This window comes from Pan troglodytes, chromosome 2, assembly GCF_028858775.2.
Source record: "Pan troglodytes isolate AG18354 chromosome 2, NHGRI_mPanTro3-v2.0_pri, whole genome shotgun sequence".
In the NCBI taxonomy this organism is placed as follows: domain Eukaryota; kingdom Metazoa; phylum Chordata; class Mammalia; order Primates; family Hominidae; genus Pan; species Pan troglodytes.
The window spans coordinates 175,019,339-175,047,072 of NC_086015.1; the positions used below are offsets into that span (position 1 = coordinate 175,019,339).

Here is a 27,734-nt window from a genome sequence, read left to right on the forward strand (position 1 = left end):
GTTTAGGAAGTTGAACTCCAGATGACAATGATGCACACTAAAGTTTGGGATGCACTGATGTCCTATAGTAGAAAGTGGGTGGGGTTTTGGAATGAGGAACCCCTGGCCCAGAAACCCAGATCCTGGCCCTCTGTGATCTTAGGGCAACCCCTCAGTTTTCTCCTGGTCAGATGGAGCTGATGGGGGCAGCTAATTCACAGGTGTGCTGACAGAATTCAATGATACCCCATAGGTAAAGCACAGAGCAGAAAATCCAACATACTGTGAGCACTCAAAATCGGCGTGTAGTGTTATAGAGTCATGCAACGCATTTATTGGATGCCTTTGAGTAACAGTCTACATAGAGTCCATGCGTTTGATAATTAACAAGTTGAGAAAAAAGTTTACATATAACACTCTAGACATGAAACTGTTAAATACCTTCATTTTACAGATGAAAAATCCGATATTCAGAGAGGCTAAGTGACATGTTCAAAGGCACACAGCTGGTCCTACAATTGATGCCTTAGCAGCCTGAGCTCCAATTCTTGATAAAATGCCCAGTGGTCACCTTAAATTTCTTCAGAACAGAGTGGGATATAAATAAGAAAGCAAATACAAGCAAATAAATAACCAGAACACCCAATAATGGGTAGGAATGCTGAAATAATATGAGCATGATGCAGTTACTTGAGTCATTCTTCACTGGATTCCTGTGACATAAAAGGAAGTCCTGTTGTTGGTGTCTGGAAGTCCTGTAAGTGCCTCCCAGCCCCTGGCTCTTCAGTCAACACATGTTTATTTGTCACTTTAATGGAGCAATAAAATATCTAGTCCTGGGTCTGGTGATTACACAAGTAGGGACTTCAAATGTGTCAGTATATTATCTGAATTACTTTAATATTTTTGTACACAATTCTGAGGAGTACAAACAGATACAAAACTTTTATGGTACCAAGTGAAGTAGTCCAGTACTATGTCTTTTAGGTTAACCGAAATCCCAGGTATAATATTAAAAATTATATTCAGATATCATGAAATATGTGGGGGTATTTCTTGCCCTTACAGTTAACAAGAAATGAAGAGTCATTTTGCTGTGCCCTTGCCTGGGAGAACTAAAAGGTTATTTCTTGCCTTCATATGCCACAAAAGTCTGTTTCACAGACTGGAAGGAATAAGCATCTTTACTTTAAACAACCTGCTTCCAGTTTTGTGTGGCTGTTGATATTATAGAACCAGTGGCAGAGGCCAAGGCAGGAAAATGGGCTGGGTTACTTATAACTCTTTGAATGTGGACACATCAGCTTGCGGGAAGGAAACTATTTAAAATGGGGCTTAGGGAAAGGGGGAAAAAATCCCCTTTCCCCATATGAGATTCTTCCACGGTGTTGTCATGCAATCTTGAAAACCTCCATAGAACAGTAGATCACTCTCATTGGATATATGCAAATTTTCTGAGACCCAGTGGTTTCCTGCCAGGAAAAACTTATAATAACAGAGCAAGAATGCAATCTGAGCCCTTGCTTTCTGAAATCCCTGAAAGAACAGACTCATTCTTGACAGGGCAATTTCAGCCCTTGACATTCCAGGAAATAGCTCCATAATGTCATTTGGGCTGGGCTTGTAACCAGTCCTAAGATGTGGAGACACAAATGCAGCATGTAAGATTTCAAATATCAGTTCAGGGACCATTCTTGATTTTCACACGGAGTTTAACAACAAAAACCACCATCAGAAGAAAACACAAGCAAGACATCCTAATTAAATTTAACATTGTCACTACTAATTAAACCCAATATAGGAAGAGGAAGGGTTTCTGCCAAGAAATTACAGACACATCCTGAAGCCTATTTCCTTTCCATTTCCTAGGTACTGGGTCCATGCCATAACCAGGATGTGACACCCAAACAAGACTGTATTTTGATCATTAATATATACGCATAAGTTAACCCCACCCTGGGGCCTCAAAGGCCTTTATGAGATGTGCTGGTCTTCGCATTTCGATGTGTTTCATTTTCTCTGGGTTCAGTACAGTTGAAAAAGGTTATGAGACTCAGGTTAAAAGTCAGGAAACGGATCAGGGCCCTATACGATGACATCATTTTCTTGCAATGCAATGAAGCAATGACATTTCCTGGAGGAAAAATTATTAGAGATGACAGGCAGCCTCAGTTAGCTCCAATATTTGGAGTGGAAGGTGTCAAGCCTGCAAGCCTCCAGCTCCAGCCTCCTTCCCTGCTCTTCCTTGGCTGGGCCTTCTCAAAGGTGAAGCGAGAGAGAAAGAGAGAGCGAGAGACCAAGCCCACTTCCATTTTTTTTAATAGTGCTGGTATATTTTTAAATGAAGATATGCTAAAACTTAGTTATAAAAACTGTGAGATTTTTCATTATTAAAGCAATTAACACTCTACAACAAAAAATATGTGTAATATAAGCTTGCAATTTACAAAATATTTTCCAGATTTATTTTTTAAAGTGACATCTAGGCAGAGCTACCTGGTATGACTGTGCAGGTTCACCAAGGGGAAGAGCGGGGATTAAAATCTGGTTCACAATTGCCAAACCTGGTGCAGGGCTGTATCTGCCTTTTTCTGATTCACACAAATGTTACACCACAAGTGATAGGTTGTCTAACAATAGGGCATAGGTTTAAGTGAACGATGAACCAGTTTCCTGCTTTCAATCTTAAGTATCTCTCTGACTGTAGGAATAACATATCTTGGGGGTATCTCCAGAAGTATAAATTTGGGGAGCTGCCTAATTGTGAGTCCTGGGACAAATGAGCTTCCTGGCAGGTCACCCCAGGCACATAGGGAATCTTTTCAGATTTACAAAAAGGTGGTGTTGATGAGACAACACAGGCTGTGTGAAACACGTGGTTTGGAGAACAGGAGCCCTGGGCTAGGTTTCAGCCTGGCCAGGTGCTTTTGTGCAAATTGTACAATTGTAGTGACACTACTGGCCTCCCATATGGTAGACCTTGACCTGGACTCCACATGCAGACGGACCTGCTCCAGCCCTTAAAAACCAGTTTAGAGACCTGAATCGAAGCCAGAAGAGTTTAAGGGCTTAAGTCAACACACTGAGACTCCACATCAAACCACTCTTGCTTCTCCATCTCTGCCTTTATGACTGGGTTTAGATAACTGGGCTTCTGCTACATACCTCTGTTCCAGTGTCTGGGTGCCCGATGAGTAATGCCTGAAACTGGGTGTCTAGTCCACTTACCATGCCCCTTCTGGGGACTGCAGGAATGTTCCATAAACAACAAACTGAGGGCTCCAGCCTTTGGACTCTTTTTTCTTCTACTTGTCCTCCCACTTGGATTCTCCTGGGAGTTAGCAGAATCCATCAAGCAATAACTGCAAACATGATAGAAGAGAACAACTCCTTAATACTTTTTTTCCATTTCAAAACAAACTACTAAGACACTTTTACTTCAGTGAACGAGAGCAAGCAGGGGTGAGAAGTTTCTATTGCAAAAAAAAAAAAAAATCAAAGTTATGACTTCAGAAATGTAAATTCCTAGTATCCTTGATAGATTTATATATCTAAGCAATGTTTCTAGATATTGTCCTAGGTTTGCCAAACAGATTTAAGCTCTCTATGGCAGTTGAGTGGCTAGGTGTCAGCCCTCACGAATCAAGAGTGCTTCTATAAATCATTTCACAGTAATTGGATGGGCCTTGCAGTGACAAATATGCTCTTTCCTGGAGAAATTAGCGAATATCTGAAAGGCTTATACATTTCCCCAAGATTAGTCAAAACACAAGCCTAGTCGTCACACCTTTCCCTCATTATCCTGTGGTTGTTTTCTTAAATGTTGTGCGTCTTCATAAATGAGTCACTCTTTCCAAGATCTGTCAAAAGTATCAGTGGTTATAAGGCTGGGAAGCATACCAACCCTAGAAAGAAGTACAGAACTTTCAGTTATAGGCAAGAATGTAAAATGTCCAGAATTACTAGCGTTTTATTACTTTGCCAAATTTGCATTCTTACACCATTGAATCATTCCTTTTTAAGGATTCTTTTTCCTATAGTTAAACCTAGGAGGGAGAAAAAGGTATTTATTTTGCATGATATATTCGTATAGTTACAAAATCTGGAGCCTGTATTTTTTACCATTTGAATAATGCTTCTGCTTGCCCATACATGTTGAAAGTGTTGTTTAACTTAAATATACGGATCAGACTTAGTTTAAGACTCTACCCTTTCACCTTGCTCTAGGCAAGGAGAAAGATCAAAACTTCCTATATTTTTAAAGATGACCCGGTCTTTGTTTTGAACACTTCTCACATCTCCTGTTTGTAGAAGCTCCTGCAAAGACTGCATTGTTTTTCTATTCTATAAATCTACTTCTTAAAAATAAGACTTGCATTGCTGATTCGGCATCCTAGAAGATATAATTTACCTATGAGGATAGAGTCTTTATGATGATTTTTTTAAATCATAGCATTAAAAAAATAGATATTTTCAATAGAAAAGGTTGTCAGAATTGGTAGGTGAAGAAAGGTATTCATAATTGATATGTTATAATGATAAAACTGATTTAGAAAAATGAAAAAATTTATGTTATCAATTCTGCCTTGAAATACTCAAGTGACCAAAATATTTTATATATTTTATTTTTACTTTAAAGTGACCCTAATTTATTAATTCATTCATTTTTTCTTAGGTTGCAATAGAATATAAAATAATTCTAATTTCACTTAGTTCATTAATTTATTAAAAATTAAGAATATGCATGCCAGGTGCAGAGGCTCATGCCTGTAATCCCAGCACTTTGAGAGGCCGAAGTGGGTGGATTACCTGAAGTCATGAGTTCTAGACCAGCCTGGCCAACATGGTGAAGACCTATCTCTACTAAAAATATAAAAATTAGCCAAGCACGGTGGCAGGCGCCTGTATTCCCAGCTACTCGGGAGGCTGAGGCAGGAGAATCACTTGAAACTGGGAGGCAGAGGTTGTAGTGAGCCGAGATTGCACCACTGCACTCCAGCCTGGGCAACAAGAGCAAAACTCTGTCTCAAAAAAAAAAAGAAAAAAAAAAAAGAATATGCAGGATGCCAGCCAGGGGTCAAGATGCAATGAATTGGGAAATGAAATCTCCCAGTCCACAAAATAAAGATAATATTAAAGTAAACATAACAAAGACGTTTGAACAGGTTAAATACTTACCAGGATAAGGACTGAAAAGCAAATCATTTTACTTTTTTGGGTTTCCATTCTCTCACCCATAAAACAAAGGAGTCAATTAATTGAATGTAGAAAATTCTGGGACTAAAAGAAATATGTGTGAGTGTTTCAAGTGAATTTAATGTGTACGAGCTTTCACATGCTTTGTTTGGCAAATTTCATCAGGAAAATATGCTCAAAGTTGAATTATGATTTCAGATATGGAGATGGACAATATCATAGACATAGTGAAAAACAGGAGGCAAAATATGGAGCTTGGCCATAAATAGGAGAGAATGTCTAAATGGAATGGATGGCCTGGGCAGGAGGGAGCCACAGCAGAGAGCTGCAAAGGGAGATTGGGCTGAGTGCACGGCAAAGCTCAGACCAATCAATCAACAAGGATTTTATTCTACTCAGGTTACTTTATTTGTTAAGGGATTCTTAAGGGGGTGCCTGAGATAACAAAGCCAAGGATTATAAACTGTGCTAAGTATAATAGATTGCAAAAATATCCTAGCATCTAGCTTTGTAAGACTAGCAGAGGAAGGACATCTATAACTAGAGAGAGCTTAGGAAATATTTTAAGAATGTTCTGAGGTTCCACTTAAACAATGGGTCTTGGCTGAGGTTTAGAAACAGCAGTTGCAGGCAGCAGGGGAATGGTAACCAAAATGGAGTTATTCTCTTTGAACAACCAACACTTGGGAAGGGGACTAAACTGTTGCAAAGAAGCACTTTGGCTGTACACCAAGGAAGAATCTTCACATGTTCTCAAGATATAAACAACACTTTGGTATAGTAAGATTTCCCACAAGACTCATTTCTCTCAGAGATAGAAAAGTGAGGAAAACATGTGATGCTCTGGAGTGCTATGTCTCTCTTATGCAATGAGATCTTGGTCAAGTCCAGTGCATTGCCCTTTCTGCTTTGCCTGCCAGGAAGCTGGAAACAGAATTTAGATTTAAATCTAGGACGTACACTAAAAGGTCTAACCTTGTCTTTTATGTTTAAATTACCGCTTTGTCTTTTGCTCTTATCTTGAAAATTTTGCTGTATTTGTATCTGTCATTATATGCCACCTCATTCATTCATCTAGTTCAAAGATATTTATTGAGGACTTACTTTGTATGAGACACATCAAGTTCTTTTAGAAGACAGACAGAATGTGGCTCTGGACTGGGAGGCAGGAGACCTGAGCTTTAATATCAACCCTGTTTCTGACTTGTGCTGTGTTTCGGTCTTAGGGCTTGATGTTTATACTCGGAATATAGTTCAGGCATTTTCCAGATGAACAAAGGCTCTGGGGCATATAGGTGGTTTTCCTAGTAACTCACCCCATCTTCCTCTCTTTTGAGAATGGATTTTTCCCCCAAGGGTCTTTGATCCTACAGCTGCAGACATTCTGGCACCAGGGAGCCTTAAAGGTCAAGGACTGAAGACACACAGAGGTCAATGAAATCAGGGGACATCTTAGTAACTGCTGAGAACCTGTGGGGGAGAGCACTACGGCTTCCAAGATGAATGAATGATGTCATTGGTGGTATAAATAAGCGTGCACTTGCTAAGCTCTGACAGGAATCCAACAGGTGTGTTCTGGAACAGTGCAAACAGAAGAGACCCTTCAAAGAAAAACAGCCAGAAAACTGCTTCCTTTCACCTGTGAGGTCTTCTTTTTGATTGCAGGCTCCCAAAGATTGAGCACCATGGGGTACAAAGGCAAGCGTGTGCACTTGAGCCTGTTTTCTCATCTGTGCAATAGGGGAGTTGGATCCAGTACTGTAATCTTCTAGCCCCTCTGACTCTAATTGTCTATGATTTTATGACTATCAGTTTTCTTTTCAGCCTTCTGGCTCTACCACTCCACCCAGAGAGTTGCCCTTACCATCCTCTTCAAATACAATAAAAAACAATATGCAAATAAAGACAGTGAAAACACTTGTATAATGGCAATTCTAAAGGACAAGATTGAGTCCTACTTAAGTATTACTGAGTTATATCAAAGACTTGCTGGATAGCTGGATGTGGTTATTACTTCCCAAAATATATCCCTTCCTTCAGAGCATATCCAAATCCATAACAAACTATGTTTACACAATTCTGCTATGTATGCATATATGAACCCATATTCCCATATTGCTTAGCACAGTGATATGTATCTAATAAATGTGAGAGTATCTGAGTAACTTTCGAATCTAAGAACTATCAAATATTTTTATTTTACCTCAGTAATTTATATGTAAAACAAATATCTGGGAGAATAAAGGCGCAAATACAGAGAAGGCACAATTCCTGCCCCAAAGAGTTTATTGATTTAGTGGAAGTGCATAAAAATGTAACCAGAATTGTGTAAAAAATACCTAGTAGGTTCAGTGGCATTTAAAATATGCACATATGAAATGCTACAAGCTTATTTACAGTGAATATTAATATTGGACACCACCCACGACATTAAGTGCTGAGTATACAAAAAGTAGCAAATGGCCCTGCACTTCATGGCCCTGTAATCTTCAAAATGATATACAGCTGTGCCTCAGTAAGGGGGCAGGATTGGGACCCCACATATACCAAAATCTGAAGATGCTCAGGTTCTTTATATAAAAGTAGTATTTGCGTATAACCTAGGTACATCCTCCTTTGTACTTTAAATCATCTCTAGGTTACTTACAATACTTAATGCAATGTAAGTGCAATGTAAATAATTGTTATACTATATTATTTCTGTCATTTTTAATCGTTGTATTTTTTTATTTGCTTTAAAAAATATTTTGATCTGTCGTTGATTGAATCCATGAAAGTGGAACCCCTGGATAGGGAGGGCCAAGTATACATGATTCATTCATTCCTTCAATCTCCAAACAAGTATTGAGCGCTTACTGTGTGGAAAACACTGTGATAGGCACTTTGCAGGACCAAGGCCTACTTAATACACAGTTCCTGTCTTCAAGGATTTTAAATGCAGTCGGAGTGAAGAAACAGACAGCAAAGCAGAATTGAAAAGATGTATCAGTAAAGAGCTATAGAGAACACTCTGAGGTTAGAGTAATTATGCCCTGGGATCAGGAAAGCCTTCACAATGGAGTGGCACTTGATCAAGACCTGCAAAGATTATAGCATTTTAATGGTGGAGACAAAGAGGAAACACATCTCAGAGAGAGAGGTCAGTGAGAATAAAAGCGCAGAGGCATGAAAATTAATGCATGCCCTGGGAATAGCAAGCAGGCTGGTGTAGCTGGAGCGTGGAATCCAGAATGGATGGAGGAAATGAGGCCATGAAGTTAGGACGCAGCTGGCACATGAAGGGCTTCCAGTGCCTTACTAAACCTACTGATTTTATTCAGCTAGCAGTAGGGAGCTAGTAGAGGTCCAAGAAGGCGAGAACAAATCAGAGGCTACATATTCAGTATCAAATATCAATACCTTCTGAAATCAATGACTGCTAAAAAACAAGTCGAGTGGAAACAATGGGTTCTTCTAAATTAGGAGACCAAGATTTAGGGGCAATATTGATACTCTTCACCTACCCAGCTCCAATCCATTCTTTATATTTCAAAGTGGACATTCCTTCCACAGGGAAGCCTCCCCTTTACCTCAATTGAGCCAGATCTCTCTGCTGTGTACCCAGGGATCCCTGTACTTTTCCTTTGTGGCTTGTAGTAGATTTTATAATTGTATATTTGCCTGTGTTTGATTAATATATGTGTCCTGCATTGGACCATAAACTATGTGAGAGCAGAGATTATGTTTCTGCTTTGCCAGTCAATTTTTTGACAGGCTACCCGCTATGCCTGTATGAAGTAAAATATTTGATAAATGAATGAATGAACGAATGAAATATAGGAGAGGGCACAGTGTGTTGGAGAATGATGATAAGAGATCATATCTGGAGCCTTATAAGTAGGTGTGGTGGTTTTAAAATGTGGATGTAAAATTCCTTGATGTTGTTCTCGTCGAAAGTTCGAATTGATATTCTTTGCCCTTAGATCTGAGCAAACTTGCAATGATCAGAGAGCAGCAAAAATGGTGTGTGACTTCTAAGGCTGCTATGTTGGAACCACGTGGTTCTTTTGGGGTGCTTGCTGTGGGAGAAGCCGGCTGCAATGTAACAGGTATGACCACCCTAAAACCTGCAAGTCAGAGAGACCACGATGCTAGAGAAGCCATGTACAGGCACTTCAGTTGACAGACTGAGCTCAGTTCTGCCAAGAAAGGTGAGTGAAGTTGTCTTGAACTCTTTGGACTATCTCATCTGCCAGCTGAGATGACCTCAACAATTGCCCCAAGAAGCAAAAAAATTGCCCAGCTGAGCCCTGCCTGAATATCAGACCCATAGAACTCATTTGTATGATAAAATGTTGTTTTATGCCAATAAATTTGGGATAATTTGTTACATAGCAATAGTAGCTAAAATATCAGCAAAAAGTCTCAATAGAATCCTCCCCAATAACCTGTAACAGATGAGGAAATTGAGATCCTGAGAGATTAGCTAATTTATCCAAGTTTCTAATTTGGTAGCAGTAAAGCAACCAGTCTTCTGACCCCCGGGCCATTGCCTTTTTCTCTCTAATGTATGATAATGCACTAAGAAATTTTCTATATAATTATATGCCAAGTCTAAAGACCATCTCTTTATCAAGCCACATTTGTATCCCCATTGATACTTTTATTCTCATTGATAATTAAATGGATCAGTCAAACTCCTTTACATATACACAAAAAGTGAACTGTGGCCTTAGATATGTGGAGTTTACAAACACTGTAGGTAATTTGGACATTTGAATGTAACTACCTCCCAATTAGAGGAAGAAACATCTTCAAGTATATAAAACACAGTAATATTTCTTCTTAAATTTGTGCCATTCTAATCCTTAACTTCCTAAGTTCTGAAGGCTGTCAGTTCCAAATTCACTGAAAGAACCTTTCTACTGAAAGAAAAATGCTGCCTCTATTAATATCAACCCTTTCCCCTTCAGAACACTTGCTTGCTAGTGATTTATTGTGGACAAGCTTCTTCCTGCTCCTTTTGAAAGTTAATTTTTTTTTAATCATGCAAGTAGAGGATGAATTCCTCATCTCTTGCCCCAGGACAATTTAGTTAAGCTAATCTTCAGGAGAGAGTTTGGGTATTTACAATTCACAAATTGATGCTGCTTGTAACACAAAAGAGAAAAGGGTCTTGCTGCTGTGTTTGATGTCAATTGGGAACTAATCCAAAAACAAATAAGGAAGACCAGCCCATGCAGCCTGTATGGGTAAAGATCCTTTTAGATCTTGGGACCTTGCAATTATATCATAAAGATGGAAATTTTTTCCTTTAAAAAGATCAAAGATATGATCCTTTTGTTTGTGGCAATGTCATTATTTTTTTAAAGGCTGAGGAAAACAACAACTAAATACCTCCATAACTGTATCCCAACGAAAACTGTGTACACTGATGATTCAAAAGTTAATGTTTACCTTATTGCAACATTTTTCCTATTCACATAGTGAAACCATTAATAATTTAAGGAAAGACAAATGTTCAATTCAATTCTATTCTGAATTTCCTTCTCACCGTCGTGACTTCACAGATTTCAACAAATGTTAGTTCTTTAAAATCCCACCTGTGATATAGAAGGATGTGTACATGGCTTTAAGTGATGTTATGTATTAGGACTCTTAGTTGCAAATAACAGGATACTAAACTCCAACTAATTTTAATAGAGGGGGTTGAGTGGGTCTCATAACGGAAAATTGCACACTCAGATCTTGCTTCAAGCCCAGCTAGAGGCAGGGACGTATGCTTTTCTCTCCAGACTCTGTCTCACTGGGCTGTTTTCCTCTGTGTCGGCCCCTTTCTCAGGCTGATTCAATGAATGTAAGGTAAGAGGACCACTGGCAGGTCTCATCTTACATTTGGGCAGCTTCCAAACCCAGCCGCATTCTGGATCGGAAACAGTTCTAGGGCTGATTCTGTTTCGTCCATCTTGAGCCTCACACCCACCCCTGTGGAATTCTCTTAGGTACTAATGATGTGTTTCAGAACCCACCAAGAATTGTAGTTAGATTCTAGCATAATTTATTTTAATGAAAACACTTGCTCTAAAGAAAGTGTGCAAGATGGCATGCCAAGTTACATAGCTCAACTTTCCAGAAACTCTGCCTTTCTCTTAAGCTATTTTCCCATACATAGCTTGCCTTTTCAATCCCAAATTTACCAAAAGTATAATCTATATTTACTTATTCCTCTCTCTTGCTGTAACCTTCCTGCCTTCTAATTTCACTTCTCTATAAAATGGTTTTCGCAAAGATCACTTGTCACCTCTCACAGGCATTCCACTGTCATCTTTTTGGTGTTCCTCCTATGTGTCCCCTTCGCAGAATTTGCCACTGTGAACCACTCCTTTTTTTTTTTTTTCTTGAATCTCTCCTCCTGAAGCTTGTGCTCTTTTCCTGTTTCAGACAGATTCTTCTTTTTCTTTACTAGCTTTTATATGATCAGCATGGTCCCCAGATGTAAGTGTTCACCAAAGTTCCATCTTCAGCTTTTTTCTCTTTTTTTTTTTTTTTTTGAGACGGAGTTTTGGTCTTGTTGCCCAGGCTGGAGTGCAATGGTGCGATGTCGGCTCACTGCAACTTCTGCCTCTCAGGTTCAAGCGATTCTCCTACCTCAGCCTCTCGAGAGTTGAAATTACAGGCATGCACCACCATATCAGGCTAATTTTTTGTATTTTTAGTAGAGACAGGATTTCTCCATGTTGGTCAGGATGGTCTTGAACCCCCAACCTCAGGTAATCCGCCCACCTCGGCCTCCCAAAGTGCTGGGATTACTGGCATGAGCCACCGCACCTGGCCAGCTTTTTTTCCTTCTAACTTTGTAGTCTCCCTCATTGGGCAACCTCATCCAATTCCATGGCTTCAAAAGTCACCTATTGAATGTTGATTTTAGCATCTATGAGTCCAGTTTTGTTTCTGTTCTTAGGTGTTACACAGCAGTTTTTGAGTGTCTATTCCTTGTACTTCCATCACCTTAAACTCAGCATTTTCAGAAGCAAACATTAATTTCCCCTGGGTGGTTCTTTGTGCCCTATGACATGCCACCATCATTCTTCCAGTCAACCAAGGCAGAAGAAGATGGAATAATTATCAGTTTATTCTCATCTCATATCCAATTGGACCTCCATAGGTGCAGCCTCCACTTTTTCATCCCCACCGCGACTATCTAGTTTAGACCTTCATTCACTCTCCTCTATTATAATAGAATTCCAATTTCTTATTTACTATATCTAAATCACCTTACTAAAAACACTTTTTAATACTCTAAAAATTATTTCTGCCATCACATGTTATAAATGCAAAATACTTAATGTTCAAGGCTTTCTAAGCTCATTTCCATGAGTCCATTTTAGGCACTCTGGTTGGGCCATACCAGGCACCCTTCACATCTTTACTCATGTTAATCCTTCCATTTCAACAGTGTTATTTTCTTCACCTGTCAATGCCCTACTCAACCTTTAACATCCACCTGGGGTAGACAACAGCGTTGTTCATCGTTTTTTCTGGTGCTCCTCCTTCTATTTTATATTTTAGTTTTATATTTTTGTGTTAGGATAATCTTTACACAATGGTGCTCCTCCTTCTAAACACATGGTGGATTGCACGCTTCTTCCCTTGTTGTATCCAGCAGAGTTATGTGGCTTGCTTTGGTGAACAAATATAAGTGCAATTGACACGCATCACTTCTGGGCAGAAGCTTTAAGATCTTGCATGAAACCGGCTATTTTTTCATTTTTCTCTGCTAGAAAGTCAGCAATACTCCAGAGAATAGTTTCTCTGACAATCTAGAGTAAAGAGGATATGGACCAGAGACCCTACCCAAACCATCATGGACATGTAGCATGAGCAAGAAATGAACATTGGTTGTGTTTGTGTAATAAAAAGTCTGTCTGGGCACAGTGGCTTATGCCTGTAATGCCAACGTTTTGGGAGGTTGAGGTGAACAGATTGCTTTAACCCAAGAGTCTGAAACCAGCCTGGGCAATATGGCAAAACTCTGTCTGTACAAAAAAATACAAAAATTAGCCACGCGTGGTGGCATGTGCCTGTGGTCCCAGGTACTTCGTAGGCTGAGGCAGGAGGATCACTTCAGCCCAGGAGGTTGAGGTTGTAGTGAACCATGATCATGTCACTGCGCTCTGGCCTGGGAGACAGAGGGAGACCCTGTCTCAAAATAAAAAGAAATAAAATTAAAATTAAATTAATTAATAAAGATTAAAAATCTGACTCCATGTCTTGAAGTTGGACTGCGGATATTTTTAAAACCATGCCCTTCCTTCTTCCCTTCTGCCACACATCTGACCAAATTGATTAACAAATCTTGGCGCTCCCTTCTTTGATAACAGAGGGTGGTTGAAACCCTGCAAACACCTTTCTCCATGAAGGAACACTCACCCTGGCCCCACCCCAACCACCTTAGGCCAATCTCACTTTCTTACTTTCTCCAAGCCATTTTCAGACCAGTGTGGGAGGCCTACCATATTCTCCCCAGAAAGTCTCACTATGCAATAAACCTTCTCATACCTTCTTGGAATGTGTGCAGTGTCATCATTCTTGATACTGGAATCAAAATTTGGGTGGAGGTCTGTCCTACTTCTGAGAAATAGCCCCAATAATTTGTAATTTGGAAATGTCTGTTACTTTTGGAGCTATAATGACTGGGGTACTGAAAAAGTTTGATATCTTAATCTGTGTATTTATTACATTGGTTTGTTCAATTTGTGAAAATTAATTGATCTTTACACCTAGGATTTATGCATTTTTATGCATAAAGAAGGGCCCCCCCCACCTCTGGTTTTGCTTTCCATGGTTTCAGTTATCCATAGTACAGTACAGTATGAAATTCTGAGGCACAGAACAAACAAGGGATCAGGTTCACATAACTTTTATTACAGTATATTGTTACAATTATTATATTTTGATTATTGTTGTTAATCTCTTACTGTGCCTAATTTACAAATGAAACTTTATCATAGATATGTATGCATGAAAAAACATAGTCTATATAGAGTTTGGTACCATCTGCGGTTTCAGGCACCCACTGGGGTCTTGGAATATATCCCGTATGGATAAGGAGGGACTAATTTATGCTATACTCACTAAAAAGATTAATTTTAAAACTTTATTGGTACTATTCTTACATACTCTCAACTTTGTCTTCTTTATCACTATCTGAACATATTTATTGAAGTGAGGGTAGTGTGTGAGTACGTATTTACATAACGGAATGGAGTTAGTAATAGAAGAACAAAACAGACACTATTTTTTTTAACTTTTATTTTAGGTTCGGGGGTACATGTGAAGGTTTATTACATAGGTAAACTCGTGTCACAGGGGTTTGTTGTACAGATTATTTCATGACCCAGGTATCAAGCCCAGTTTGCAATAGTTATCTTTTCTGATCCTCTCCCTTCTCCCACCCTCCACCCTCAAGTAGACACCAGTGTCTGTTGTTTCCTTCTTTGTGTTCATAAGTTCTCATGATTTAGCTACCACTCATAAATGAGAACATGAGGTATTTGGTTTTCTGTTCCTAGGTTAGTTTGTCTAGGAAAAGAGCCTCCAGATCCATCTATGTTCCCACAAAAGACATGATCTCTTTCTTTGTTACGGCTGTATAGTATTCCACAGTGTATATGTACCACATTGCCTTTATCCAGTCTGTCACTGATGGGCATTTAGGTTGATTCCATGTCTTTGCTATTGTGAATAGTGCTGCAATGAACATTTGTTGCATTTGTTCTTATGGTAGAATGATTTATATTCCTCTGAGTATATACCCAGTATTGGGATTGCTGGATCGAATGGTAGTTCTGTTTTCAGCTCTTTGAGGAATCACCACACTGCTTTCCACAATGGTTGAACTAATTTACATTACCACCAACAGTGTATAAGTGTTCCCTTTTCTCCGCAACCTCTCTGGCATCTGTCATCTTTTGACTTTTTAATAATAGCCATTCTGACTAGTGTGAGATGGTGTCTCACTGTGGTTTTAATTTGCATTTCTCTAACGATCAGTGATATTGAATTTTTTTCATAAGCTTGTTGGCTCCATGTATGTCTTCTTTTGAAAAGCAGACATTCTTTACAAAGCTAATTATGAAGCAAGACAGAATTATGTAAATGTTAAATAGAAACACAAATAATATCTTCCTGTAATTGCAAAAGGAAAATATCAGGTAAAGCTTCAGAAGGAAGGTGACATTTTTTATATTGTATTAGTCAGACTAGGTGAGATTATGCTGTGCTCATATAAACAGTACCCTGATTTTTATTACCATTACCATTAGTAAGTTTTGCCTATCTTTGGACTTCATATAAATGAAACCCTATAGTAAGTATTCTTTTGTGTGTGGCTTTTCTCAAGCAGCATTACATTTATGCGATTCATCCATTTTGCTGCATATATCTGCAGTACATTCCTTTTCATTACTCCATTGTATACCATTGTCTGAATATACCATAATTCATTTTGCCATTTTCCTGTTGATGAACTATTGGGTTGTTTCCAGTTTGGGGATAGTATGAATAATGCTGCTGTGAACATGTTTTTTTAAAAAACATATTAATGCATTTCTAATAGTTATATATCTAGAAGTGAAATCATTTGGCATAGCATATATGTATGTTCTGGTTTAGGAGATACTGCCAAACTGTTCTCTAAAGCAATGGTACCAACTTAGAATCTCACCAGAAGTGTAAGTTACTCTACATCCTTGCCACGCCTTGTTATTGTCATTCATTTTAATATTAGCCATTCTGATGAGGATACAGTGAAATCACATTTATATTTCCCTGATGACTTTTAATATTTATTAGCTACTGGGTATCTTCTTTTATAACTTCCCTGCTAAGTCTTTTGCACATTTTCTACTGAAATGTCTTTTTCTTATTGACATATAGAAGTTCCTTAAATATTCTGGCTATGAGTCCTTTGTGGGTTCTATGCATTGCAAATATATCCTCCCATTTTGTGGCTTGCCTTTTAAATCACTTAATGATGTCTTGAATGACAGAAATTTTTAATTTTACTGAACTTCAGCATGTCAATCTTTTCCTTTATTGTTAGCATTTTTTTGTATCCTGTTTAAAAAATATTTTTCAACTCCAAAGTTACCAAGATAATTTCCTATGTTCTATGATTTTTATTGCTTTTCATTTCACATTTAGTTCTATAACCCACCTAGAATTACTTTTTTAGTATGGTGTGAGGTAGGGATCAAGGTTCATTTTTTTAGATATATATCTAATGTATATGCACATTGAAACTCAGTGTAATTTGATCCATTAAATAAATTAATTCCCAAATCTGAAATTCCCTGAGGTTATATTATTTTTTAGGTTTCTAAACCACTGACTGTAAGGTGGAATCCACCACTAAAAACCCCTCATGGTTTCCCGAAATAACTTTACTGGTAGAGGTGGGTATAGACCATTATGCATAGTTATCGCCACTGCTAAAGACTATCAGGCTGAAATCTCCTTCCTAACCAGAAATTTCAAAATTTTGAGGAAATAATTTTTGTCAAGCAGAGATTCTCTCCCCACAGCTACAGAAGCTGTGAATGTGCTGGGTAATCAGCACATCTCATAGTCTCACCCAAGGCCCATGGCATAGTCCCTAGGTATTGCTGTTGGTTATTCAGGGCCCAAGACCTCTTTAGTTATAAGGTGATGGATCCTGCAAGGACTGGGTCCTTCCCTTCAAGGCAGTGAGTTCCCTTCTGGCCCAGGGTATGTCTGGAAATGTTGTCCAGGAGCTAGAGCCTGGAACTGGGGCCTCATGACTCTGACCAGTGCCCTATCCTACTGTGGCTAAGCTGGTATCTAAGATATAAGACAAAAGTCCTCTTTACTTTTCCTTCTCTTTTCTTCCAGTGAAAGGAAGGGGTCTCTTTTGAGGCTGAGAGCTGTTTCACCTGGGGTTGGGGGAGTAGTGGTATGAGCACTTCCTTAGCTTCGCCAGGTGGTGTCTCAGTAAGTCATGTGCCCCCAAGTCCACTGGCTCTGAGCCTGTTCAGCACTAGGACTTGCAGTACTTGTAGCCTAGACTGTCTTTCAAATTTATTTAGGGCCCCAAAGTACTTCAGCCCATTGTGGCGAGGCTTGCTAAAACTCAAGTTCCAGCCACTGGGGTAGATGATTCCCCTCTGGCTAGGGCTGGTTTAAATACTCCCTCCACGGCCAGGCATCAGCTGAGTTCAGACAGGTTTTGCTTTCCACTGTGACAGGACGGCACTGAATTCAATGCATAGTCTCATGATTACTGCAGTCTCCTTCTTTCAAGCACACAGGTTTATCCATGCCATGCAGCCATTACAGGATGGGGTACGGGTGGTGTCAATGATTCAATAGGGTCTTTCCCACTCTCTTCAGTGCCTCTTTCAAAGTTATGAAGTTAAAACCAAGTACTGTGAGTAATCACCTGATTTCTGGTAAGTCTTACAAAGGAGCTTTTTATAGCTGTTGAATTTGGTGTTCCTGGGGGGAGGGAGGGCAGGGAGATGATTGGTGGAGCCTTCTATTCCACGTTCTTGCTCTGCCCCTTTGTCCCCAAAAGCACACTTTGAAAAATCAATAACATCTTTAATGTTAAGGTTTTTCCAGAGATGGACGGAGTTAAATAAATAGGTAATAAACATGCCAGCTGTGAAATTAAAGAGATATGTGTTCCGTGGTTACATTCTTATATTATCATAGTGAGATTGCTTTGGGGTGTCACTTCCAAGATGAATTTTTCATTTGACTCTATATACTCTATATCTCCTTGGGCAAAAAAAAAGCCTGTCTAATTTAATAGGCCTTTAATGATACAGTAGGAAAAGAAAGAAGAATTATAGTTCATTAAAAATAAGTCAATATTAAGATTATAAAATCTTTTCAACTTTAATTGATATACTAAGAGGGACCAAAGGCCATATTTCTAAAGACTCAGCTTTATGCAGACACAAGATGAATGTAGCTGTCATAAGAACTAAAGACAACACCTTTTACATTTTATTCTACATAAATTCCAGGGATTACTGTGAACTTATTTAGCTAAGGTAGGCAAAAAGGTTTTTCTCAGAGAGTGAAAAAGACTGACCACTTCAAATAAGAGAACCTACTTTTATTTTTTTCCTAGAAGTCACTTTTGAAAGATTTTATAGCTTACTTGATTTGATCCCCACCTCCCCACCAAAATATATCAGGATTACCAACACCTACTTGATGATCAGTTTCAAAGATGGGGCCAAGAATATCTGAGCTGTGGAGACCTTAATGGGTATGCAAATCTCTCTTCCTTCAAAAATGTGTCTTGATATATAGAGTAAAGTAAGGATAACAGTAACTATTCATTCAGCTTTTCCAGAGCCCCACCAAACGGGATTTCCTGAAAGTGTGGTTAAAGTTATTCTTGGCTAATGGGCTTGAAAGGGGTGAGATTCCTTGGCCCTATTTGGCTTGTGGGACAAGAATTTAAATATTGTTTAGGGGCTTCATAGAATGCTTCCTCAATGATGTTTAAATTAGAGGCATTTAATCTTGTTCCAAACTGTAAACTGGACATATATGAGCAAAGGTAGTAATTAACCTGGGTAAAAGTCCATTTATTAACAGCTCCCCTCCTCCATTTGCACCCCATCTCCCAAGAAAGAAACCAATCACAATACAAGAAGCCTTCTCAGAACCAAACAGAATACCAAGATGGCTTTCTGTGATTGTGGGCAAAGAAATGTCTATGATAAGTCTAGAGAGGAAAAAATCTAAGGCTCTAAGCCACTCACTGAGTTTAGCAGTGACAGGTCTGGAAGTTGGTGTCTGAAAGCTGAGATCCAGTGACAGCAGGCTACCTGCACCAACACCCTTCACCCCCGACCCGCAGGCTGGCCCTACCCTCTTCTCTCAATGCATAAAATTATTGCAAGTAAAATTGAAGTCTTATTGCCTAAAAACTATTTAGTGAGAGAGAGCTTTATTGTTAGCTTTTAAATTGATGTTTCAACTACTTGGCTACTGTGGTGAAAACGTCCTATATAGTTTTGTATGCACCTCTATACCACAAAACGATTTTTTTCATGCACTAAGTTACTTAAAACTTCTTTAATTAATTTTATTTTGTTAAAGTATCTTCTAATCTCTTAAGGACTAAAAAATCACTAAAATTTTAGTCTTAAGGACTAAAAATCACTAAAAAATTCTAGGGCTACTAATGGGTAGCCCTAGAACTATATTTGCCTTCAAAATTAGAAAGGAAATATGGATAACATTTTTCACTCAAGACTTGTGAAGCATTAATACTGAATACTGGAGCACTACAAGTAACATACTATTAAATTTCAGGCAAGCCACTTAACCTCTCTGCCCCTTTCTCCATCTGGAAATTCAGGAGATAAGTAGCCCACATCAACAATACTGTTTCAAAGACAAACTGGTACAAGATTGGAAAGCACTTTACAAATATTAAGTGCTCTGTAATTACTTCTTGTTGTGACAAACTCTATTTTCAGTCCTGTCCAGGAAACAACAAAGAAATACCCCCTGACTTCTAATCTGAATTGAACAGTACAATCTGGACAAAAATACAGCAGGAAGGGAAATTCGTCTTAAGTAGATCTTTGGCTACTGTGAAAATTGCACTTCTAGGGAGAAATTTGAAGAAAGAAATTTTGATATATTGAAAGGGGTTATGAAATCACAAATAATGCTACACCAGTAACTGATTCTTTTCTTTCTTTTTATGCAGCCCAACACATATCTCCTCAAAAATTCTAACTTGAAATGGATACTACAGCTAGGGTAGATATTTTGTTTAAGAAATTTAAGTCATTGCTACAAGAACAGAGTAGAATTATCCTGTTTCTATCCTGAAGTTTCACAAATTTGAACCTTGAAAGAGTTTAGTTCACATATAAAATTTTCTTGCTTATGAAGGTTGTTAAACTGACAAGTTACTTAGCCAACAAGGTAGCCTTAATAAAACATTGTATTCTCAACTGTTTAATTAACCAATTAATCAACAAATGTTTATTGACCACCTACCACTATGTGTAAGCTCTTATGTGCGATACAATTTTAAAAAAAGAAAAAAACGAAAGATAATAGTTCTTGCTTTTAAGAGTTCTGAATCTAATTGGACAGATAAGACATATACATGAGACGAGATAAGTGGCACCACCATGCTGTCATTGATATGGGCCAAATGGCTAATTCAGACTGTAAGTGGGAGACCAAGGGGACAAACAGCTCTGGGCTAGGGTGGTCAGGGAAGGCTGAACAGGCAGGATAAGCACAGGATCTTGGTGGACTGGAGCAGCAGAGTGGCAGAGTCGGGAATGGAATGGTAAATAGGTGTTTAAGAGTAGGAGAAATGTTTGCAAGAAGAGGAAAACGAATTTGAAGATGGCTGGGTGAAGCAATGAAAATCAAAGTATAGGCAAACTGTACCCTTTCTCTCTCTCTCTCTCTCTCTCACACACATACACACACACACACACAGTGTGTGTGTGTGAGAGAGAGAAAATGTGCAGGGGTAAACGTGCCACAAGTTTAACCTTTAATTATTAAACAAATTTCTGTTTTCATTGTTTTTCCTCCCTCATCTGCCCCTGCCTCCTTCCCTCTCTCCTTCCTTTCTTCCCTTTCTTCCTCCCTCCCTCCCTTTTCTACCCCCTTTCTCTCTCTCCCTCTCTTCCTTCCTTCTTTCCTTTAGCCCTGGTCTACTTAGTAAGTGGAATACCTGTTACTTTCAACAGTCCTTGGACGCAAAAACTCAGAAATTCTCATGACTGCTTCTGAAAAATTCCAGGGCTTCTAGGTCTCCAGATTCCAGAATCCTATAAGAAAGGAGCTCAAGAAGCCACTTAGTTTAGCTCCTCTGAAAGAAGTTTGACATCGGACCCCTGCAACAACTTAACAGCTTTCTGGGCCACTCCCAATATAGCTTTGATGCTATTAGAAGAAAACAACTCTGGGAAATGTTCAACTTACTCTATTCAGAAATTAGATCTAAATCTCTCAGATCGTGATTGATTTTTTGCCATTTGTTAAATGTGTTATTACACATCAATGAAGTATTTTGGTAAAATGCTGACAGCCTCATGTTGAAGACCTAATTTCAAATTCAAGAGCAGGCTGCAGGTCAGCAGAAACTAGCTGCGTACATTGCACTGTCTTCCCCAGTGCTATCGGAGGGACATCAAGGGAGAACAGGAGAGGAGAGAAAAGGGAAGGAAGGAAGAGAATGCCTTGCATTAAGGACTCGCAAAGGAAATTACCCAAAATGTAAGTTGAGGTGCTAAAGAGTTCGTGTTGACTCTTTTAGATTCTTGATATGTTATATTCACAAATAGCAGCTGTGTCAACTTGCTGGGCATTGAAGTAAGGGGAACCGTAGGGAACAGACACATACATGCACACCAGTTACCACCAACATACATTATACATACAGAAGATTCCAATTTAGAAAATGAAGGAACTAACATTCATTTCTAGAATAACAGAAAACTATAATTCACTGAACAATATGGCAGTCATTTTTATAATCATTTTGTTGTAATAATTGTGTTCTTCAATGTAAGCATTTTTCATAAACCATATCTTTTGCTTCTCAAACAAAGCATTTCAATCATCAAAGTAGTTCATTGTGGCTTTGAGGACAATTTACAAATTGGCTCGACTCTGGAGAAAACTTTTGAAGAAAACTCTGTAACGTATAGAAGCCTTTAAAATTGAACTTTATTTGGATTTGTGGCATTTGGAAAAGTGGTCTATAAAAAAATCTGGAATTAGGCCCTATCATATCCATAATCTTTGGGGAAAACTAAGGACATTATTATAAATTAACATTTCTTTCTATGAATTTACTGGAATTATGAGTAGTTTTTATTCTCTTAGAAAAATTCGACACACAGCTATTCATTAAACTAAAATAGAAAAATCAAGATTGTTGCATTCGATCAAGCAGTAATTTTATTTTAAAAACCTAATAAAAAACAATTTGCTCTGAAGAACTTTTGCTGTTATGTTACTTTTGAAGAATGAAAATAGTCAACATATTAATTTCTGTATCAATCTTTTCTTCAAGATGCTTATTTGCCCTAGTATACTCATTTTCTTGCTGCAAGAGATTGAGGTTGAGGTTCTCCATACATCTAGATTTGATCCTCTCTCTCTGTCTCCTCTCTCTCTCTCTCCCCCTCTCCAGCTCTGTCTCCCCTCCCCCTGTCTCTCTTGGCAATTCTCCTGAAATGCCTAAAGTAAAAGGGGGTTATTGATGTCTTCCAGGACTTTAACTGCAAGAACAGCTTTATCTCCTAGGCAGACAGATACTACACAAATGTTTGGTTTGCTGCATATCACACAGTTAACAAGGTTCTTATAGGTTCAAGGAAAATAGATTGTAAGACTTTGCCAGGGGGACTTAACATTCTGGAAAACAAATGAACAGATAATTCTGAAGAAACTGAAATTTTAAAAAATAACCAGTAGTTAGACATAATCCTACAAAAAGAAATAGAGTGAGAGTTTTTTTTAAAAAGATGAGAATAAATGTAAAAGGCAACTAAAGAGGTTTTTTTTAATTCTTAATCAATAAGAACAACTATTCTTAGAAAATGGTCTGTGCATTGTAATTGCCCTTCTTTCTGATCTAACAATCCAATCTTTTTATTCCAAATTGTTTAAACTATAGGAAAACCTGATGACAATACCTCTTTCATCAGACTTGCATGTTTCAGTTGAATGTTAAGTATATCTTTCAACTAAGCTTTAAACATGCAGTTCATCTGGAAGCTGGGCGGGTATCTCTTCCACGCTCTTTCCTTGCACTGCCACCAGGAAAAGAGATAATGAAGTGTCTTCATATGCTCATTGTGAGCATGTGTCCAGACTGCTTTTACTGACTTACCAATGGGCTTTATTTGTGTGTAAGTTACAAGACTCTGACATTTACGACTCTCCAGGCAAATGAGAGCAAAAAGAAGAGGTTCTCAATCTTAAAGCTGTTTTCCAGCTGCTGGAAAATGTCGGCTCTGGGCACCCACAATCCATACAAAATTCGAAGGTATTAGAGCTGTCCCTTCTTGTGTCAAACCACAAAATGCAAAAGCTGTACAATAGCTGCAATATATTGCCAAACTAAATTAACACATGAGGAAGAAACTACTGTACTTCTGTGAGAAATGGAGTCTTGAAAGGCCAGTTCTTTGCTCAGATCCCACAAGTTAAAAGTGCTGAAAAGCAGGCGTTGTGGTTATGGTTCCCCGCCATGTGATGTTTGTTGAATTCTCACTGGATATCCTAAAACACTTAAGCCTAAAGGGTTTAGGATGTCTACAGAGGCCGTAATTTGGAGACAACAACTTTATCTTTGTGGGAGATACAGGGTACAATACAAATGTTTGTTGAGTTCCTTCTCTCTTCCTTGACAAGGAGCTTATTAAACAGTTCTCAAGCAAATTTTATGGGAAAGTAAATGATTTCATGGAGAAGAATTCTCATGGCTTAGCATGCTAAAGCTAGAGGCTTCAGTCAGGTGACACTCCAGGTTTACAGGGAATTCAAGGCAAGTTGGAACGTAGTTCATCAAATGTCAATAAGGTATGAGAAGTATACTTGGATGTGGGGCTTGAAGGAAGATGCCAAGAAATTGCAGACATGGGAATGGTCACACAGGTAGAGAGATAAACATGCCAGGTGAATGTAGAAGGTGAGAGGAGAGGTCACAGGGTACCTAGAAAGAGATTTTCTAATCCAAAGAATATTCTTCAGGTTGGAGAAATTTCTCTTATATTAAAGAGACTACGTGGGCCATAAGTGCTTAGGATGGATAGTCAGAATAATAGAATTTTCAAACTGCTAGGAATGTGACATATTTATAAAGCATACATATTTATAAACCATCCTACCTCTGCTTTTGTTCTTCCAGGGCCTTCCCATTGCGTTTCAAATGAAATCATGGTTTGGCCTTCCTTATGCCTCCATGTCCCTGCAGCATGTGGCCTTTCAGGCTTTGCCTCAGCCTGATCTCCCTGGGGCCCCTCCCCCGTCAGTACTCAGGCTGACCTGTCTTGCCAGCCTCGGTGCCCCTGGCCATCATGCAGCTTCAGCCTAATGTTCTTTCTTCACCTTTCATTGGACTCACCATCATTGTGTTTGTATTTAGTCTATTTCCACTACACAGTGAGTTCCATAAGGTCAAAAACCATGTCTCTCTCATTCTCCATTTTGCCATCAAGATGTATCATAATACCTGGCCTCTGGTAGTTGCTACACAAATACTTGTTCAACAGAAGAATACAAATGAGGTCACTGGGGTCAAAACAGGTAGAGTAATTTCCTCAAACTCTCCCAAATCATTAATAGCAGAACTAGGCTAAGCACTCAAGTTTCCCAAGAAATCCTGATTTCTAAGAGTGGTTAGAATATGCTCAGGTAAGAGTTTTCATTGACATTTCTGCAGTTAGCATTTATGCTTTTGGAGAGATTTGGGAGGAGAAGCTTTTTTTTTTTTTTTTTTTTTTTTTTTTCAGGAGACTAGTGAACCCAATTGCTGTATGGGCATCAAGAGGGTAAACTGGGTTCTGTATATTGTTATCCTTTCTCCTTGGCTATGTTCCACCTCCCAAATCCTCTTTAGGGTTTTCATCCTGTCTGCTCTTGTCCAGAGCTACTCCTTGAATCCTATGCTCACTGGTCCTCACTCTCTGGTTTTTCTTCTTTTCTGATTGTTAGCACATGCTCTTCTCTGCCCTTTGGAATGTCCTATCTATTCATCAAGGTAATTACTTTGGGGTAGAATTGCAGCTTTTAATTTCCAGTGCTTATTTGTGGGAAGGGCAAGGGGAAACAACACAGAGGGAAGGGACAAGGTGGTTAAATAGCATTCTGCTGTCAGCCTAGGTATGAAGCTAGCCCTTTATTAGATGTTATCTTGGCTCTGCCTGCGTTAGAGAGAGATAATTTATTTACTTTTTTGTTAATATTTTAAAAGGAAATTTCGATACTGGTCTTGTGACTCCCCAGAGAATCTTCAGTAGCACAAAGGGTGTTACAAAATTCTAAAGTCTCAAGAAGCAAAACCACTTAAACTAATAAACATGTCATATAATACTTTGTGGGGCCTGGGGAAGGGTAATATCATGAAATCAAGCAATGATCAGCTTTTAAAGCTCCCAAAAGGACAATCATCACAGACTGAGTAATTTGTTGTTGGTGTTAGTTTTGTTTTATTTTCTTAGTTTCATCTTTCCTCCATAATTATCCTGTTTGTGCTCATAAATGCTTTTGCGGGAATAATATTTACCAATAATACCTACTTTTTACTGAATGCCTACTATGTGCCAGGCACTTTACTTTGTCTCAAATCCTTATCATAACCTTAATAGGTAGATATGGTTATTCATATTTCAAATGAGAAAATTAACACCCAAAGAAGTTACGTAAGTTGCTCAAGATCACATAACAAGTAAGGACTGTCAGACCACCCAAGCCTGTACCTAACTTCAGTAGCTGTGCCCTAGGGTGGCTGGAGATCAATACCTATTGGGCCCAAATACACAATCTATGAAAAGTCTTGCGTTTGTTATGCAAAGCCTGCTTCAAAATAATTCACTTGATCTTCTCATCTCTCTTCCAACAAATTTGCCACCTTGGAGTTCATTCTATGTAAAAATTCTAGACATGAAAGTACTTTGCAATATGTCATGTTATATGCAAACAAAATTAAGTAAATTTGAACTTGAATCATTGGATCAGAGTCTAGTGTACTAGATATTATATCAGGGCCAGCAGACTAAATTTTTAAAATAGCAAACAGCCTTTTTACTTATTTTCTCAAGCTCTCCATGTATCTATGATGTTCTTATTTGGTGTTATCTACCCAATTGTGAACTGCACTAAGACATGGGGTAGGCTGGGCATGGTGGCTCATACCTGTAATTTCAGCATTTGGGGAGGCCAAGGTGGGAGGATCACCTGAGCCCAGGAGCTTGAGACCAGCCTGGGCAATATAATGGACCTCGTCTCTGCAAATAATAGTTTAAAAAAAAATTAGCTGGGAGTGGTGGCACATGCCTGTGGTCCTAGCTACTAGGGAGGCTGAGGCAGGAAGATCACTTGAATCTGGGAGGTCGAGGCTTCAGAGAGCTATGATTGCACCACTGCACTCCAGCCTGGGGGACAGAGTAAGACTCTGTCTCAATAACAATGACAACAACAACAAAAAGATATGAGGTATATATTTGATCTTTCAGAAAGCATCAGGCTCTTGGGGGAGCCCACAGCCATAGAACTTCTTTGTTTAATGTAAACACAGACAGAAACTCAAATAAATGTGTCTAATTTACGTTCATGTTTCTATCATTTCATTGCCGGCAGTGATAGCCAGAAACTGAGGACCCTGAAATCACCTTTGATACAGAATTCCTCTCCCAGTGTCCTCTCTACACCTCTGGCCCCCTCACAGTGAGCTTCAACATTCCTCAGAACCAAAAAGCACAACAAAGCCGGGCACGGTGGCTCACACCTGTAATCCCAGCACTTTGGGAGGGCGAAGCGGGTGGATCACTTGAGGTCAGGAGTTCGAGACCAGCCTAGCCAACATGGCAAAACCCCATCTCTACTAAAAATACAAAAATTAGCTGAGCATGATGGTGCATGCCTGTAATCCCAGCTACTTAGAAGGGTGAGGAAGGAGAATCACTTGAACCAGGGAGGTGGAGGTTGCAGTGAGCCGAGATCACACCACTGCCCTCCAGCCTGGGCAACAGAACAAGAGTCTGTCACAAAAAAACAAACAAACAAACAAAACAAATCCCATGCCTCTTGGAATTTAGGCAATGTATGATTAGGCAAGTATTAAAAGTTATTTTAAAGGCTAAGTAATAATATTTGGTGATATTTATGGTCAACTAAAAAAAAAACAGAAAGCAAAATTTTCTCTCTGCTATTGTATCAGCAGAGTATTCTAGAAATATTAAAGGTTTCCCCAGTGTTTCGTTTTCTGCCTTGACCCTAACCTCCATTCAAACACCAGATTTGACCTTCAGCTCAGGAAGAATTCAGGATGGCAACAAGCACCAAAAAGGAGTCTTTTCAGATTTCTACGTTTTTTAAGTCTAGCTCCTTAGGAGAACGGAAAGGACTCAAACTAGAAAAGATTGGAAAAGGAGAGTTGAAGAAGCAGAGAGGGCAGTGGCGCCGTTACGTACCTGAGAGACGTGCCTGCGCTTTACTCCACAGGCTGAGCTTGAGAAAGGCGGCAAGACCCTGAGAAGAAATGGCGGCACGAAAAGTGTTGCGGAGGATGCGGAGTTCCCAGTCCCGCCATGCTGTAGGCGTTGAAAAATGATCTCCTTGCACCCCAAAATAGCACAGAGGAGGCCCTGAAACCAGATGGGGCCACGTGGGTGGAAACAAGGAGGTTCTCTTCAGTGGCTGGCACTAAACAGCACCCAAGGAACAATCAGGATGAAGGTCTCAGCCGATGCCGCTGTGGCTAGATGACGGTGAGGATTTGATGCAACTCAGGGGAAACGGGGGGAGGCTTGGCAAGAATGGAATGT

General features: G+C 39.1%; 2 long non-coding RNA genes across 2 annotated transcripts in view; one reads left to right on the top strand and one right to left on the bottom strand.

The window, feature by feature from the left end:
- Positions 1-295: 295 nt before the first annotated feature.
- Positions 296-27,670, bottom strand: LOC129143554 (uncharacterized). Its single transcript, XR_008547174.2, has 3 exons — positions 27,381-27,670; positions 26,104-26,195; positions 296-3,341 (listed from the first exon to the last, which is right to left on the bottom strand). It is a non-coding gene; the product is annotated as an uncharacterized LOC129143554 (long non-coding RNA).
- The window catches only part of LOC134809621 (uncharacterized), an 82,028-nt gene continuing 81,734 nt past the window's right edge, over positions 27,441-27,734 (top strand). The window contains exon 1 of the long non-coding RNA XR_010155873.1: positions 27,441-27,677. This is a non-coding gene — a long non-coding RNA (uncharacterized LOC134809621). The remainder of the gene's footprint in view (positions 27,678-27,734) is intronic.